Source organism: Electrophorus electricus, chromosome 14 (genome assembly GCF_013358815.1).
Source record: "Electrophorus electricus isolate fEleEle1 chromosome 14, fEleEle1.pri, whole genome shotgun sequence".
Lineage (NCBI taxonomy): Eukaryota > Metazoa > Chordata > Actinopteri > Gymnotiformes > Gymnotidae > Electrophorus > Electrophorus electricus.
In genome coordinates, this window is record NC_049548.1 from 10,810,145 (window position 1) to 10,825,928 (window position 15,784).

The 15,784-nt window shown below is 42.5% G+C and overlaps 1 protein-coding gene across 2 annotated transcripts in view; it reads right to left on the reverse strand.

The window, feature by feature from the left end:
* The window catches only part of LOC113581562 (C-terminal-binding protein 2), a 72,576-nt gene extending 60,349 nt beyond the window's left edge, over window positions 1-12,227 (reverse strand). The window contains exon 1 of one of the 2 annotated variants that reach the window (XM_027016782.2): window positions 11,889-12,227. The gene's annotated coding sequence lies outside the window, so the exon portion shown is untranslated. The remainder of the gene's footprint in view (window positions 1-11,888) is intronic. The other variant, XM_027016785.2, reaches the window with a different exon arrangement.
* Between the last annotated feature and the right edge of the window lie 3,557 nt (window positions 12,228-15,784).

A 15,784-nucleotide genomic window follows, 5' to 3' on the forward strand; every position in this document is an offset into this window, starting at 1 on the left:
GTTAAGCTAATGTTCAAATGATTTTCCTCCCCCATAAATACTCGATGCCAGTCATGTTAAGTTAAATTCTATGAAGGCTCAGATAGTTCTATTCAGTTAGATCCTATGAAGATCCAAGTGTCTTCAGATGTTTAGGCCAGCACAGCACAGAAGTATCCTGATGTCACTAGTCAGGAAGGTTTCTTGGTTGAAGAGGTGTACTTATTAGTGAAAATAGTAGAGCTTTACAGAGTTGGAGCAAAAACCAGTATACCAGTAGAGTTTCTCATCTGTAGCTAGAATCCAATTTCTAGGATTGTATAAATCACTGGTAGTTTTCAGAACAGTTAATGGAACTGATTGACCACTTTGTCATCACACCTGACCCCTAGGTAGAGAAGTCTGTTGTATCTGGATTTTAGTGTTATGAATTCAATACCTAGATTTTACGACATTAATTAACAAGTAATTAGAATGTCCAAAACCAAATTTTGGATGTGATGTCGACAGTTCAACACCTCTGTTGCAGACACTTGGCTCAGCCTATGCACATGATGTGTAAATCACATTAACATGGGTGTCTGAAATCTTTCGCATAGAGATTGCTTACTTGAGATCAGCCTGTCCTAATATAGTGCTGGGCGAGTTTCACAAGTAATTCATTTAATTCGAATAAATGTTTAAATGCAATTTTCAAAATGTGATTGTTAGGAAAAAACAAATAACGATGAAAACAGGGAGAAGTTTGCACTTTAATGATACTTTAATGATATTATGACATCAAATGAGTTTAGGCAGGACGCATACATGGCGGTAATGTTTATGAAGGGCAAATCCATTCTAATTAACCTTAATACAGTCCACAGGCAGGTAACTGTCAGAAAGAGGCAAAACCAGAAAACATAAGACAAAGTAAAACACGGAGATACAAAAGTGAAACACGGACATAATCACGATTAACGACAACAAGACAGGAAGAGGTCCAAGCACACAGAGACTGGGGGGATACAGGTGCAAACAGTGAAGGGCGGAGTTACACAAAACATGAAACAATGGTTATGGGTGGGGTTACACAAAACACGAGACAAGGACAACAATAATGGGAGAATTAATCTTATTTCCAACCTATACTTTTACTATTGTTTTCGATCAGTTATCTTGGCAAGTATTTCAATATGCTTGGCAGTGTATTACAAATACATTGGTGATGAGTCTGGGGTACTTGGACCAGATCTTTTTGTTGGTTGGTTAGTACGAAAACCTCAATTCATCAAAAGACTCACAAAACATTCACCAGGAACATATGAGCTAGGTGGATGTTCACGGCAAACAATACCAATACCTCTTCGTTGATTGCTTGTTTACACATTGCAACATTCTGCAATACTGGTAACACAAAAGGCATTATTGCTTTAATGATCATCAGGTTTGTGACACTATGTAGTCTGAAACCTTCCACCCTCCAATCATAGTTCAACAAACAATCCAAACTGATCAGTGATCTTTTCCTCACTAAACCACTGGCAACCATTTAATCTGTATCACCACAGACTGCCTGGTTACCCAAACACATAACCCGGCAGAGAAAGCATGCATCAACACATTGGGCAAGCCTAACAGACCATCCGCTGCCCTGCGCTCCGTAAATCAGCTACTACAAGCTCATTATCGCCGCGTTCATATTTTATGTTAATGAAGGACGAACCTGTGCTTTGCATCTGAACTCTTAGCCACACCCTCTCCATGTGAATCACTATGAATACAGCTAATAAGCTTGTGTGCATGCATGCGCGACATGCAAGACATCATCAAAGTTGACTACTGAGTAAACACATGCCTCATGTGTTTGTGAGCAGGAGAGAGGAGAAATATACAGCCAAACCCATCTTACTGTCAACACTTGATGCAAAATGTTTCCATTCAAGCCCGTATGACTGACACCCATGTCCAATCTGCATGGCTTTTGTTGTTGTTGTTGTTGTTGCTGCTGCTTCTTGATCTGAAACAAGGCCTGGTTTATTTACCATGACCTTAGAAGCACCTAGAGGCATTTTAGTGGGGTTTTATTCTCCTTTTACATTTCAAAGCTAACAACCAAACCTACTGCCTTTACAGATGGGAGTGGTGGGGGAGACTAGAAGACTAAGGTGGGGGGGGGGGGCTCGATCATTTCTCCATTCTGTGAAAATCATGCACAATTTAGGCCATCTTTTTTTTTTCCAAAAGGTCAGAGTCAGAGCTGGACCCTGAGTTCAGTGCCAACATGAAATAACAGGCTTTGCTGTATTGTATCTGTATTGTTACATAAAAAAAAAAACACTCAAGAAAAAATTGCTATGTTATTTTCTCTTGCACACACAATTATTAAGCTCAGCACCACTGCAGATCCTATTTGAAACCTCTTGTGATGTGTGTGTTTGTGTCAGGGAGGGGGGGTGGGGTTAGACTGAGAATTCATGCATAATAGACAGCAGCACTCAAAAGAAAAAATGGCACATTCATTCAAGTCTTTAAGAATAATCTTAATTATTGAGGATATAGGCAGAAAGAAGGGAGAGAGAGAGAGAGAGAGAGAGAGAGAAAGAAGAAGGAAATCATAAATCCTGTCTGAATAAGCGAGCTGTCCAGCTTTTCTTGCTGCTCTCTCTAACTGTCACCCGGGCCTACAACAGTGGGACTCTGTATGTGTGTGTATGTGTGTGTCAGAGAGTGTGTGTGTGTGTGTGTGTGTGTGTGAGTGAGGGAGAGAGAGAGAAAGAGTGTGTGTGTGTGTGTGCATTCATGTGTGTGTGAGAGTGAGAGAGAGAGAGAGAGAGAGGGAGAGAGAGGGTGTGTGTGTGTGTGTGAGAGAGAGAGAGAGAGAGAGAGAGAGAGAGAGAGAGAGAGAGTGTGTGTGTGTGTGTGTGTGTGTGTGTGTGTGAGAGAGAGAGAGAGAGACACTTCCATGTCTCTGGCTATTCTCCCTGTGCCTGGCCCCTCTCCCGTCCTGCTCTGAGTCTGTCTCAGTCATCCAGCTTAAGGACAACAGCAGCAGGAGGAAATCTTTCTCCACAGTGAGAAATGCTCATGTAACACTTAAGAAAAAAAGTAGCATATCCCCATTAGGGGAGTCACTGAAACAGGCAAGAGTCATTTTCCTCCAGCTTCAGCTCATCTCTCCCCCCATGTTTTCTCTCTCTCCCTCTCCCTGTACCATTCTCTCTGCCTCTCCCACACAGTAATTTAAAGCAGTCACAAACAAATCCTCCTCGTAGACCTTTGGAAATGTCAGGTTCCATCAGGCTGCCTGACGGCCCTCTCAAAGCAAAAGCCCCTTCAGAAACGTCGCCGCACCAACCGGCGAGGTTCCGCATGCATATTTATGGACGTCGCTCTCCCCACAGCTTGCGCTCCCTTTCCTCCAGACGAGAGCGTCGGAAAGCGACCTGAGCGAGCCACTCCACAGCCCTTCCGATGGCACAGAGGAGCTGCTCACTGATTTACTCCCCCTTCAGCTCCCGCAACCTCCCACGAACAGGAGGAGAAGAAAGAGGTGGGGCGGAGAGAGGAAATATAAGAAATGTGGATAAAGAAACAGAAAGAGACCAGGGGAGGAAAGAAAAAGCCAGAGAAGCAGGGGAGAGAGAGGGAGAGAGAGATAACTGTCACACACTGCCCTGGGAGAAGTTTATGTTGCTATCTAATCTGCTGCATCGCAGCAGCACGATGTGTCAGCAGATCCAACAGGAATCTGTGCTTGCTCATTGTCATGCCCCCCCCCCCATCTCTATCTTTTCTTCCTCTTTCTTTCCCTTTCTCTAATTCCCTCTCTCTCCTCCTATTATTGCATTATCAGGCCAGCGATCTGAGGCTTTAATATGGCTGCCAGTATGGTAGCGGGGCTTCAATAACAATACGATGGTCTTTCTCAGCAGTTGCTCTGTGTCACCGAGGCTCCCTGCCGGGTGCAGATGGCACATTGTCTGGGGTTTCCGAAAACATTCCGACTCGGCGCGGACGCATCGTCCAGCAGCTGCCCTCATTACGTGAGCTTTTCTTCTGGTGGGCGTTTAATTCTTGCAAATGACGAGCGTGTTGCCGCGACTGGTATTCGAGTGTTGGAGGGGAGGTAAAAAAAAGCAACAAAAAAGGGCCGTTTAACAGAGAAGCAGATTGAGGGTGTTTCAGGGGCGGTAGGAGAGAGACGGGGCTGGATCTCAGCGCGGCCCTACTGCGGTGGACATCTGTAGCTGGTCTACGGCCACGGACCGAGCACTGGCGAGGGGGATGGAAGATAAACAGGCTCTTCATTTACTAGACAACTGCCTCGACAACATGCCCAGTCCACTTACTAACAGATGATGATGATGATGATTCTGCTCTGCCGCAGTCACCTTGCCAAGTTACGCCACCCGCCCCTCCCCCGACCATCCACCCACTCCCCAAAAACACCCATCCTTTCCTGCGCCTTGATAACACAGAACACAATTATGCACTGTTTTGGCAAAAATGACCTGTAATTTCCAGCGAGACGCATCCACTCCTCAGAGGTACTGATCATTACGTATCAGCAGAAAAATAGTACTTTAATGGGAAGGCAGCTCAAAACCTCTCTCATGGCCGACCTGTACCCACATTTTTATTATTATTATTATTATTATTATTATTATTATCATCATTACTACTCCTATCAGTAGAGGCATTTGCTTTCCCTTTTGCCTTCGTGCCCCCCACCTCTGCAGACCACTACCTTTAAAAATAAAAAACAAAGAAGGCAAGAGCAGGATGTGACAATCAAAATTACTCTTCACCAGAACTTCCATAGCTAAGTTGGAGAACTTCAATAAATAAATAAATAAACAAACAAACACCATACATAAATAGCAACACATCTGTCACAGCACCACAAGTAGAACCACTGTTCCTGTCAAAAACATTTCAGCACTGCAGCCCTGTAGGTTGGTGTATTAACATAACTGCAGATGACCCAGTAAGGCAGCAAACCTCCAACGTAAGCCCAAGACTGACAGACCAAACATTTGCCCAATAACTTTTTTTTAAAACACCCAAGAAACAAATGATGTCTCTTCAGTCATTATGGAACATGCGTGTCACATGTTGGCCAGTGCTGGGGCAGATTATAACGGCGGCCCAGTGATGGTGGTACACCATGTCACAAACGGTGGCGTTACCACGGATACGGTTCAACGGCTGCACACTCAGTTCCTCGGTGAGGGGCAGCACTGGGAATGAGGGCCGCCATCTGTCCATACACGAGAGTACACGAGTGTGTAAGTGTGTGTGTGTGTGTGGTGGGGGGATGCAGAGTTTTGGCATGCCTGACTTCCCCCAAGCCAACACAAATGCTTCAGAAACATTACACGGGGTGTGAAGTGCCGCGTAGCTGCACTGGACAGGAAGGAGAAAATGGCTGCCACCTTTGAAACACACACAGCACCGGAATGAGTCTATGGCAATACCAATCTCTGTCCCAGCGATCCACAACCGCCGACAGGATATTATCAGACACCCAGAGCTCGCAAAAGACATGGGATCAGATTAGCTCTCCAACAGGCAGATGAGCAGTAATCTCAGCTCGCAAGGCGCAAGCGCTGACCAGCACCGAGAGAAATGAGTTCAGGTGTGCTGCTGACAAGGCTGGACGGGTCCTGGACAGGCTCCAAACCAAAGGTCATTAGCCATTTAAGCAGGATAGTTCCATATACAGAGATACTCAAAAGGACACACCGGAGTAGATGGTTCCAGAAAAGCAGTGTTGCATGCAGTGAGGACAAAAAAAAAAAAAAAAAAGTTTCCTTTCTCCTTCTCTCTCTCCCTGGGCGTGGGTGTGTGTAGTAGTTAAGATGTTTTGTACAACATGGTTGAGAGTGATGGTGTGCGAGTGTGTGTAAAACACACTCGTGAGAAATGCAATGCGCCACGTGTCCCAGACCCTGCTGGCATTGGGAAGCTGCACAAAGATAGATACCTGCCTCCTTGTATGCATGTTATTCACTTTCTGCTGCCCTTTGTCCCGCAGTTTAAAAAAAAAAGAAAAAAAAAAGTGACAATTGTACTAGCCAAGCAAAGCGGGCACACACACACACACATACACACACACACACACACACACACACACACACACACTCATGGTCATACACACAGTGGAAGATGCTCTGCTCCTCTCACTCATCACTCAAACACTCACTCCACAAGCAAGTATGAAAGACATGAGTTAAAGATATCCCAAGCAGCAGCCTCCCAGAGACAACTCGAACGCTAGCATGAGCTGAACCGCTTCAAGATATCTGAGTATCGCCCTTCCCAACACTCACTTGTTTGACTGTTAAAGGCATTCAGTGGAGCTGTTCGCTCAAGTTACTCATTCATGTGATTTGAGTTAAGCCATTAGAGTGGAGTTGCAAGTGACCACACAAAATATTTGGCACTACTGATCTATATTAGCAGTGGTGGGCCTGAAGGGTATAAACATGAAGAAAATAAATAATTACATTGCAGAAACCTCACAGGGAAGTGAGCTTCAGAGGGAGAGTACTAACAGTATTAACTAAATACTGTTAGAGGATTTGTGTGGTCTGTCCAATGGTCAACAATTACTGAAGTTCCTTTGCATACCTCAGTATGTGTGTGAGAGAGCAAGTGAGTGAACATTGTCCCATCTCGACATATTAACATGCTCACCAGTTAAATGGTACTCTGGCATGTTAACATTACCTGCCCTTTCTTTATGTTTCTTTAGGTTTAGGGACAGTGTGCACAATAACACATACACACATTTATTAGCTCCTACAACACTGCTCGCTTTCGCTCCGGGCAATGGGCTTTCCAGCCCTCGGGAAACGCCGACTACCACGTTGCACCTCCAGACTGTTAACGGACCCAAGAAGCACAGTCACGCAGGGGCTCCTCAGCTCAGAACAGCTGTGGAATGTGTACACAGTTTTCCCTCACCATTCTTGTCAAGTGTGTTCTTTTTTCTTTCAATGTAGGCTGGAATATGTTTCCTTAAAATTTTACCTATAGAAACACACACGGTCCCTGAACTTTTGTAAACACACCAAGAAAGATTAATTCAATATCACTGCATGTTTCCTGCATCTCAGATACAACAATTTAACAGATTCAAATACACCCGTGCCACATCTCCCAGAAGGAAGCGTCCCTCTAGGGGTAACTCAAGGCCATTCAGCCTAAGAGAAATCCTGAGTGGATTACACGAGCGCCCAGCAGAGCATCAATTAATAAGCATTAAAACAGCAGCAGCATTACACTGGAAGAGAAGAAAAAGGCATCGATAATTGCGGCATTTCTCAACAACGAGGCGAGCCCAAACTTGCCGAGTGGGGTCGTAACACGGAAATGCTCGGAGCGCAGCACTGCTTACCAACAGGCTCGAGCTGACAACAGTACCAGACCTATAAATGTGTATATTTTATCCCAAAAAAGGCATGAAATAAACAACCAACAAAAGAAGTATTATTATTGTTATTGTTATTATTATTATTACTATTATTATTATTATTGAGATGTTTTAATGATTCACATTAGACTTTGGCCTTTCATTTCACTTGATTTGTGTTTACACATGAAAAAAAAAAAAACCTCTGAAATATCTGTTTTAACAAGACTCAAGAACAGAAGAAAAAATATCTTGAAATATGCAATAAAAATCAATTTGTTACCATGCCCAAACAAAGTCACAAAGTGTGTTACCTAAAAAAAGGTAAAGTCAGTGACACTATGGTACTTAGCATACATGCTGTAAAATGTAGTCTATATGCACACAGCACACCGGCTCAACACAGCTCTAATTATAATCCCTGTCTGCATTTTACTAACCAGTGGTGGATGTGTCCTGTTTAATCCGTGGGCTGTTCTTCACCCTTTAACTCCCCCATAAAGTGTCAGTGTGTGTGTATATATATATATATATATGTGTGTGTGTGTGTGCATGTGTGTGTGTGTGGTACAGGCGGCTGGATTAGAAGGCCTGATTTCTAACGTGATTACACGGCCCTCAGCCTCTTCCCATGAAAGAGACATCCGGAGGCACACAGTTTCTCTTCTCATCCATGTCTCATTCCTCCTCTCCTCTACACTTTATTTCTCCTTCATCGCTCTCCGCCGCACATCTTCAGCTAAGATAACCATCATGACAGCAGATTAAATTAAGACTGGCTGAAGAACAAAGTGAAGTAAGGCTATCCCCCTCTCGTATGTCTTGAACTCATTTCTAATGTCTTCATAATCATATACACACCTCCAACCTGGAACAGCTCCACTATGAACCATCTAATGCTCAAATCAGATTTGTCTTTGATAACCCCATCAAATTCTTGTGTTTCGCCTAGCCATGACTGGTTCATTTGCTCAAAAACAAACAACAGAACCCAAATAAGGTCTCCGCGTGATTTGGACTTAGACTCAGAATGATCAAAAATATGAAAAAAAAACCGAACCCGACTATTTATCTAAAAATGAGTTGAGACTCAAGTGTGTTCTCCGATTACCAAGAACAAATGTACAATCACGGTGCTGAATACTTTCACAACCGCTGAATAACATTGAATGCTAATATGTTTGGTGACAGTTGATGTTTAGAGCAGCTGAGACTGCAAGCGAGGAAGAAACACAGACAGAGTATAAGAAAGAAATAAAAACAGAATACAGTAAGAACTCCCCTCCTTCTCTTTCTCTCATTCCTCATGTTTAGCAGCGAGCTAACCGGAGGGCAGGCAGGCTGTCTTTCGCAGTTTACGCCCTCACCTCCCTGTTTAGTGCAGGCGTCACCAGTGATTAGCCGTGGCCTGCATCCAATCAATCCTGCCCGAACCTCAGGCTAATGAGCATGGAACTTTCCCCACACTGAGGACACAGCCACAGTTGCACTCCAGACACTTTTGAAGGTAGCACAAAAAAAGCAGGAAAAAAGGTAAGAGAGGGTCTTCAGAGACCAATTAAAATCACACATTCAAACTGACCCACCTTTCTCTCTCAAGCAAATTGTGATGAGGGCTATTCTATCATCTTGACTCAGTCAGCTAAACTCCTTAATTTTTTTTTATGCTTTCGGATTTATTTGCTCGTTTGTTTGTCTCCACTGGACTCACAGTAGCTCTGACCAGAGTGGTGAGTCATGAATCACAAAATCTAAAAAAGGTCCCATGTTACCATATCATTAATGGTGGCATTGTCTATGAAATCATGTGCCACCATCAAAGTTGCAGGACAGACTAATAAAACATGGAAAAAAAAACAAAAAAAACAACTAACTAAAGCATATCCACAGCTCAGGTGACCTGATGTGTACTGGCATGCCTACAGAATGAATCACTACTGTGAAACTTCACGAATGATTCAGGAAAATACTGGCTTCAGGGAACTCCTGCAGATACATAAGCTTGCACATCATCTCCACAGAGTTTTTACACTCAGCCACCAGCTGGAGACGATTTTGAGAACAATACATGGGAGGTGGTTACTTGCTCAAAGGATTAGACCCATGAAGACTCTGGGAGACAGGCAGAGGTCACTGATGCCTGCTAGTTGAGGAACTGTACAAACATTCACTTCAGTTAGCAAGAGTATTGAGGACTGTGGTGAGTGCCCCACTATGCTACAACATGACTCCACACTACGCCATGACCTACATGTTACAATGTTTTGCTAAACAGGATGCCGCTCACCATCTTTATAGAAGACAGTTGTTTATCTGTCTCTCTACTTTCTTCCCTTCCCCATTTTTGTTTTAACCCCTTATGTGTCCATTTTGCTGACACAGAAATGAGTTAAGACTATTTCCATGAGTGACTCTGTAACTTGTATCTTCTAAATGGCTCAGGCATTCATTCTTGGTAAATGTGTGAGAATATAAATAACCTATGTCTAGGCGACACAGGAAGTCCCACCACCCCCACCCACTCAAACATACACATGCACCCACACATCTTATATCTTGGTAGAGGGTTTTCACTGACGTACTAATGCTAAATAATGCTATGTCTGAACTTATACTTAAAAATCTGGATTTGTAAGATAATTAAAAGAAAGTTTAAAACTTGTCATGCCTCCTCTGATGATAAGTGTGTCATCCTGGTTCTAGTTCTCTACAAATATCTAAAAACATCCACAGATGCAGAGTGTGCTGGGTGAATGCAATTCTGATGCTTCTCTCATGACTAGTGGTTCTTAATGGGTTGCTCTGACAGGGGCCCTTTTGTTGTATTGAGCCGTCCACCATATTAAATGTTTCCTTGACAAAGGCAGAAGAAAACGCAGATGTCCGAGAGAGAGCACATCTGTAGCTCACCATCATCCCAACACAGAGCCAGATTCCCCCCATCCCTCTCTCTCTCCTCCATTTCTCCAACACTCTCCCCCTCCCTCTGTGTCCTTCTCTTGTACTCTTTCACTTGAATTCTTTCCCGCTCTCCTTCTCCCGCTCTCTCTTGCGATCTCTCGGGCACACAAAAGCTCCACTCACTAAGGTTGTGCTCCATTCAGCTTGCTCCTATGAATCAATTTAGCTCTCCAATCATCTCTGTCAGTGCATTACTCACTAACAGGGGTCAAGCCACTGAGTTATTCCCTCCTCCTCATAGGGTTTGTCTCACACACTGGTCATTCTTTTAGCATTTTGCTAAGGTACTATTAGTTAACTTAAGCATTACCTTTGATGTGATTTATTTTGTAATTAAAATGTATTTATTCCATCTTGTATCCCGCACACCACAAACCTGATAATATTAATGAAGTCACATTAGTTACTGTGGCAGTTTAGCAGTCTAGAGTTAATATGTCAATATACATTAAGATAATATTTATTTAATGGGTAAGTTAATATGTATTAAGTTATACCGTGACATTGTCTGTTTCATTGGTCATTCCATGCAAAAACCCAACCCAAAAGCCCAAATCCGTCCACTCCAACCAAAAAGTCGCCGGATAAAAGCTCTAAGGCTCGAGATCTCAGGTAGCCGGGCATTCTCGTGTTACTCGAATTAATTTTGTTCTGCCCAGTTTGGGTTGTCATCTTTAAGAAGAATGTATGATCAATTTCCTATCGTTAGTTTAAAGAGCTCAATGCGAAATTAGACGTCAGGTGTACTGACCAAACAGACCAAAAATATTATTCATTACTGCTGTTCAACAGATTACCAACCCGATATGAAATATTTTACGATACACCTCTAATCATGGCGCTCCTACTCCCTCACGACTACACACGGGAGTTCTCCGTTATGAATCCTGGACACTCAAGACTACGCGGCGCAACTTCCTAGCACCACTACACACCAGCTCCAGCTAATTGTTATTTGGGCTGTGTCATTGTGGACAATAGCGCAAACATTGTACGATCAAGAAAATGGTAAATATAGGCTGCTTGAACTTCTGAGAAATGTGAATTTCCCACTACCACACACGGGATTCGTCTGTTTTTAAATTATGGAAAAGTGCAAGTGGGCCAATAATCCGATTACGATATTATTCGCGACGTAAACTGAATCTCACGAAGAAACCGTCGTGCATCACCTAGTAATTCGTCACACTTACCCTGTTAAAAAAACTCATCTTTCTTATGACTGAGTGAAATCAACACCTTATAAGCTGCATGAGTTGCCTCTTAATAGATTTTAAAAGCCAGCTCTCTGGAAACAGCGAGGATAGATCTGGGGGAAGGCTTCTTTTGACAGATAGGTAGCGATCTGGGGCTTTACGTGGTCAAACATGTCCTCACCGTTCACTCCTCGTCCCTTTCTTTTTCTTCGTGGCGCAGCGAAGCGAGAACACATGGCTATATCAAAGCTCCAGCTAGCCACATCGTAGACAAAATGCAATAAAACACTCTATTTGTAAAGCTCAATAATAACTGTGCTGTACAGTTTTAGAATGGCACCATAAAATCTTACCTTAATGCAAGACGTTTGTTGCAAGTTATGAAAGACGAGTTTTAGGCGCCCGGGAATACCATCATAAGCGCCGCAGACGAGTGAATGTTTCCTTCCAATTTTGATTTCTTTTTCGAATAGTTGCTCCAATCTTTAAAAATGCTAAAGAAACTTAATTATCCAAATAACTGAAGTGAAACTGTGCCTTTACGAGCAATCCCAGCACCGAGGCCACTGAACCGTGTCAAAATAATTTGGCTGAAAGTGGGCTACTGCGACGAAGATGGGATGCTTCTGTTTGGAGGGGTGGACGTCCTCTGTGTGAAAGGCTCAGGAGAAGGGAAATGTTTGAGTCTCTCTCTCTCTCTTTCTCTCTCTCTCCCAGTCGCTCTCGCTTTCCTTCTCTCCCACTCCCACTTTCCGTTTTTTTTTTTTTGTTTTTTTTTTTCATCAAGGCGGGGTCTTGGGTCTGCTAAACCAATGACACAAAGCCCGAAGAAGCGGCCTCGCCCCCCGTAAGTATCCACTTTCGGTCTAACACACACACACACATACACACACACTTTTGGCTTTGGTTGAGCGGGTACCAAACACAGGCAGACAGTGCTATCATGCGATGCCTAGCAAGTTATTTAACAATACAAACCAGCTACCGTTACCGTTTACCGTATACAAGATGCGGTGAATAATTCAAGTTTCAGCGTTTGAACTGTGTCGAGATTCGGCACGACTCTCACTGACCAAGCAATACAGTTCTGTGTTTACTTTTCTAGTATCGCTATAAAGTCTTTAACATATCACTTGTAGCACTAATCAAACCCACCCCAGTCCCACGTGTAATTTATAAATTCTTGTGGAGTCATAATTAAATCATTTTTTTTAATTTTTAACTGTTTTTTAGCGCAGCGAAATCAAAGCATTGATAAAGAATCAGCAGGCGACACTGCGGATTTACCACATGTTTAGATGTAAATCATCAGATTAAACTAAAAAGAAAGGTGCTGTGTGATATGTGGGCAATAAATAACATCATCTCATACACAGTTGTAATGAATAATTCACCAGAGTCTTCTGTCATTTTAAAATTTTAATGAAGACAGACATCAGATTAATCCATAGGCTATTTACATTCCTCTGGGCTCTAGCAAAAGCACCCCCCATCTATCTCTCTCTCTCGCTCTCTCTCTCTCTCTCTCTCTCTCTCTCTCTCTCTCTCTCTCTCGCTCTCTTTCAAACCCTCTCTCTTCTATTGAACCTTATCAAACCCATGAAGCATAACAAAACAGCAGCACAAAGTTTTTTTCTGTTTTTCTGTTTGAGTGATTATTAGTTTATTCATTCATTTGTTTGTTGCATAGGCTGTTTATGGGGGACCACAACAAAGGCCAGTCAAGCATAAAGTATAAGTGTGTGTTTATGTGTAACATGTGCGTGTGAGTGTGACTGCAGACAACATGGCTCTTCAGTGATCTGTTTTTTCCCCAAAGTCTTCTTCTGTGTGGTGCTGCTGAGGCCCATATGCTGCTATTGATCTGCACATCGACCACTCTTCATGCCTCATCATTGGCTAGGAAGCTAATGTCTCATGTGCTGTCCTCTCCTACCAATCCTGAGCTTTGTAGTAGAGTTAGACAACAACAAATTAACATCTGACCATATAGAATACAATTAGGAAGAAATCTGTGTATTAGTATTATTATTGATGTTGTTTCTTAAGTCATTAATTAATTTTTGTGTAATAGTCCAATTACAAAAATAGGCCTAACAAACAACAAAACAGTCACAGAATCTTCTGAAACAAAAGATTAATCTTCTACCTCATCAAAATACTCATGTCTGACCACCACTCTCAGTATGCAGGATGGATATGATTAAACCAACACCTTTCTCTCTCTCCTTAGTTGCATACTGTATACATACTGATGCTGGCCCTCCATGGGGTGTTCTGCAATGTTCTAGTGAGATCTAGTCAGATGTAGGTGGAATTCATTATATTACTGCAAATGAGGTCAGGGCCAGCTTTAGCTCCGATGTCTTAGAGCCCCCTTTTCAGAATAACCTTTGACCTTCATCTCCATGATCTCAGATTCACAGGCAGACCTTCATCGTGTATCTCAAAGGACCTCAGCACAGAATATATACATTGTCGGATCCCTTGAGATCTACATGTGTCAATCTTCGAATGAATTATTGAATGCACACCTCCCCCACAGTATGGATGAATCTGACACATAAGGAGAGACAGTTTCTTCTGTGGCTAGAGATCAGTGTCAGCTATAAATCTGTATGAATTTATATAAAATAAACTTCAGGTTAGCCATGCAAAGCCCACCAGGATACATTTTGACAGTAACATATTGTAGTGTTTGCTAGCACTGACTTATTAGGATTTGGAGCTGATAATTAAACTAACAACATTGCAGGGTGTTCTACATTTTCATAATCTTGACTGAAGGCTATAGCAATTGTGATGACCAAACTGCAAGCAATACGCTTTAGCTGTAATCATAAAATCAGCAACAGCCTAAACAAAATGCTTTTTATTTTTTAGAAGAGAAAATAATAAAACTATTCTTGCCCTACTTGTTTGTTTGTTTTTTCATTCTGCCCTTCTTTTGGTGGGCAAGGTTGCTTCTTTTCTGCCAGTATTTTTTTCTTTTACCCCTTACTTCAGTCTCTCTCACTCTTTCACACTATCTTTCTCATTCTCTTTCTTTCTTTTGGCCTGTCTGCCTCTGACTGTGGCCATGGTGAAAGGGAAATGAGATGAGTGGTGCCTTCTGTCCTTTACAACTTTGGAACTGCATAAGTTTAAGGCAGGAAAGGCATGTATGTCATCTGTGCAATGGTGTCTGATGTTTACCTTCCAGAGGGCTTTCTCTCAACAAGGTGCTCTGGTTCCTTTGGTACTGGTTCTTTCCCAAAAGGCTGCTGGATAACTCCATACAAGCCTTCAACTATCAAAAGCAGAACTGACTTTCAAATTGGAGCAATAGCCACTAACAGAAACATTGTGCACCTTGATCCTAGTATTGGTGTGGGACGTCCCTTTTGTCCTGGGGTTGAATCTATAGTTCATCTTTTTGTGCACTGTATGCAGTTATGCAATCTGTTCACTCAGTGGTTTCAGCTCTTGGGAGTATACTTTTGCCAGCTATTTATTTCTGGGCCTTCGGAGTTATACATACCTAATGATCTATTGGACATATATAAGTATTTCTCATGTCTGAAATATGTGGAAAACATTTTGGATTGAAAAAATCACCTGTGATGATGCAGTAGATCTGGTGGCCACAACCCTGAAAAGCTGCTTGTCTTAGGATGGAGAATACTACAACTAATAGCATGGTTCTCCTAACTAACGTTAGGAGAATCAATGAGGTTTTATGTTCGGTGAATGAGTGGTGAATTGGTGATGACATTTTAGTCAATTTTCTTGTTAATTTTCTTTATTATGGGACTATAACATGAAATTGTAAAAGTTCTAGTGAGTTATGTATACATGATTAAAAGTCCTAGCAAAGGCAAAACCTAAAATCTCTCTTTTACACACACCCATTTCTCTTTAACACTGTCTTTTATTTCTCATTTATCTTTTAGCCTTCTCTATCATTTCTAATTTCTTATTTTAGCCTTCTCTCTCACCTGTCCTTTCCTCTAACTCTCTAGGGGTCTGTGGTAATGAACATTTTCTACTTACTTCTAGGGTGCAACTGACTAAGGATCTCACTGAAGTCTGCTTGAACTAGTGAAAGGGGACAACACCACTTGCAGGAGAGCCAAGTCCTCTTCTTCCAGTGTCTCCCATGCAGACAGCAACCCCTGTAGGGAGGCAGGCTTGAATCAATTCCACTAATGATATTTGTAATTTAGGAGACTAATGACATGCATGACGGGCCGGAAGATTGTGTCTTGAA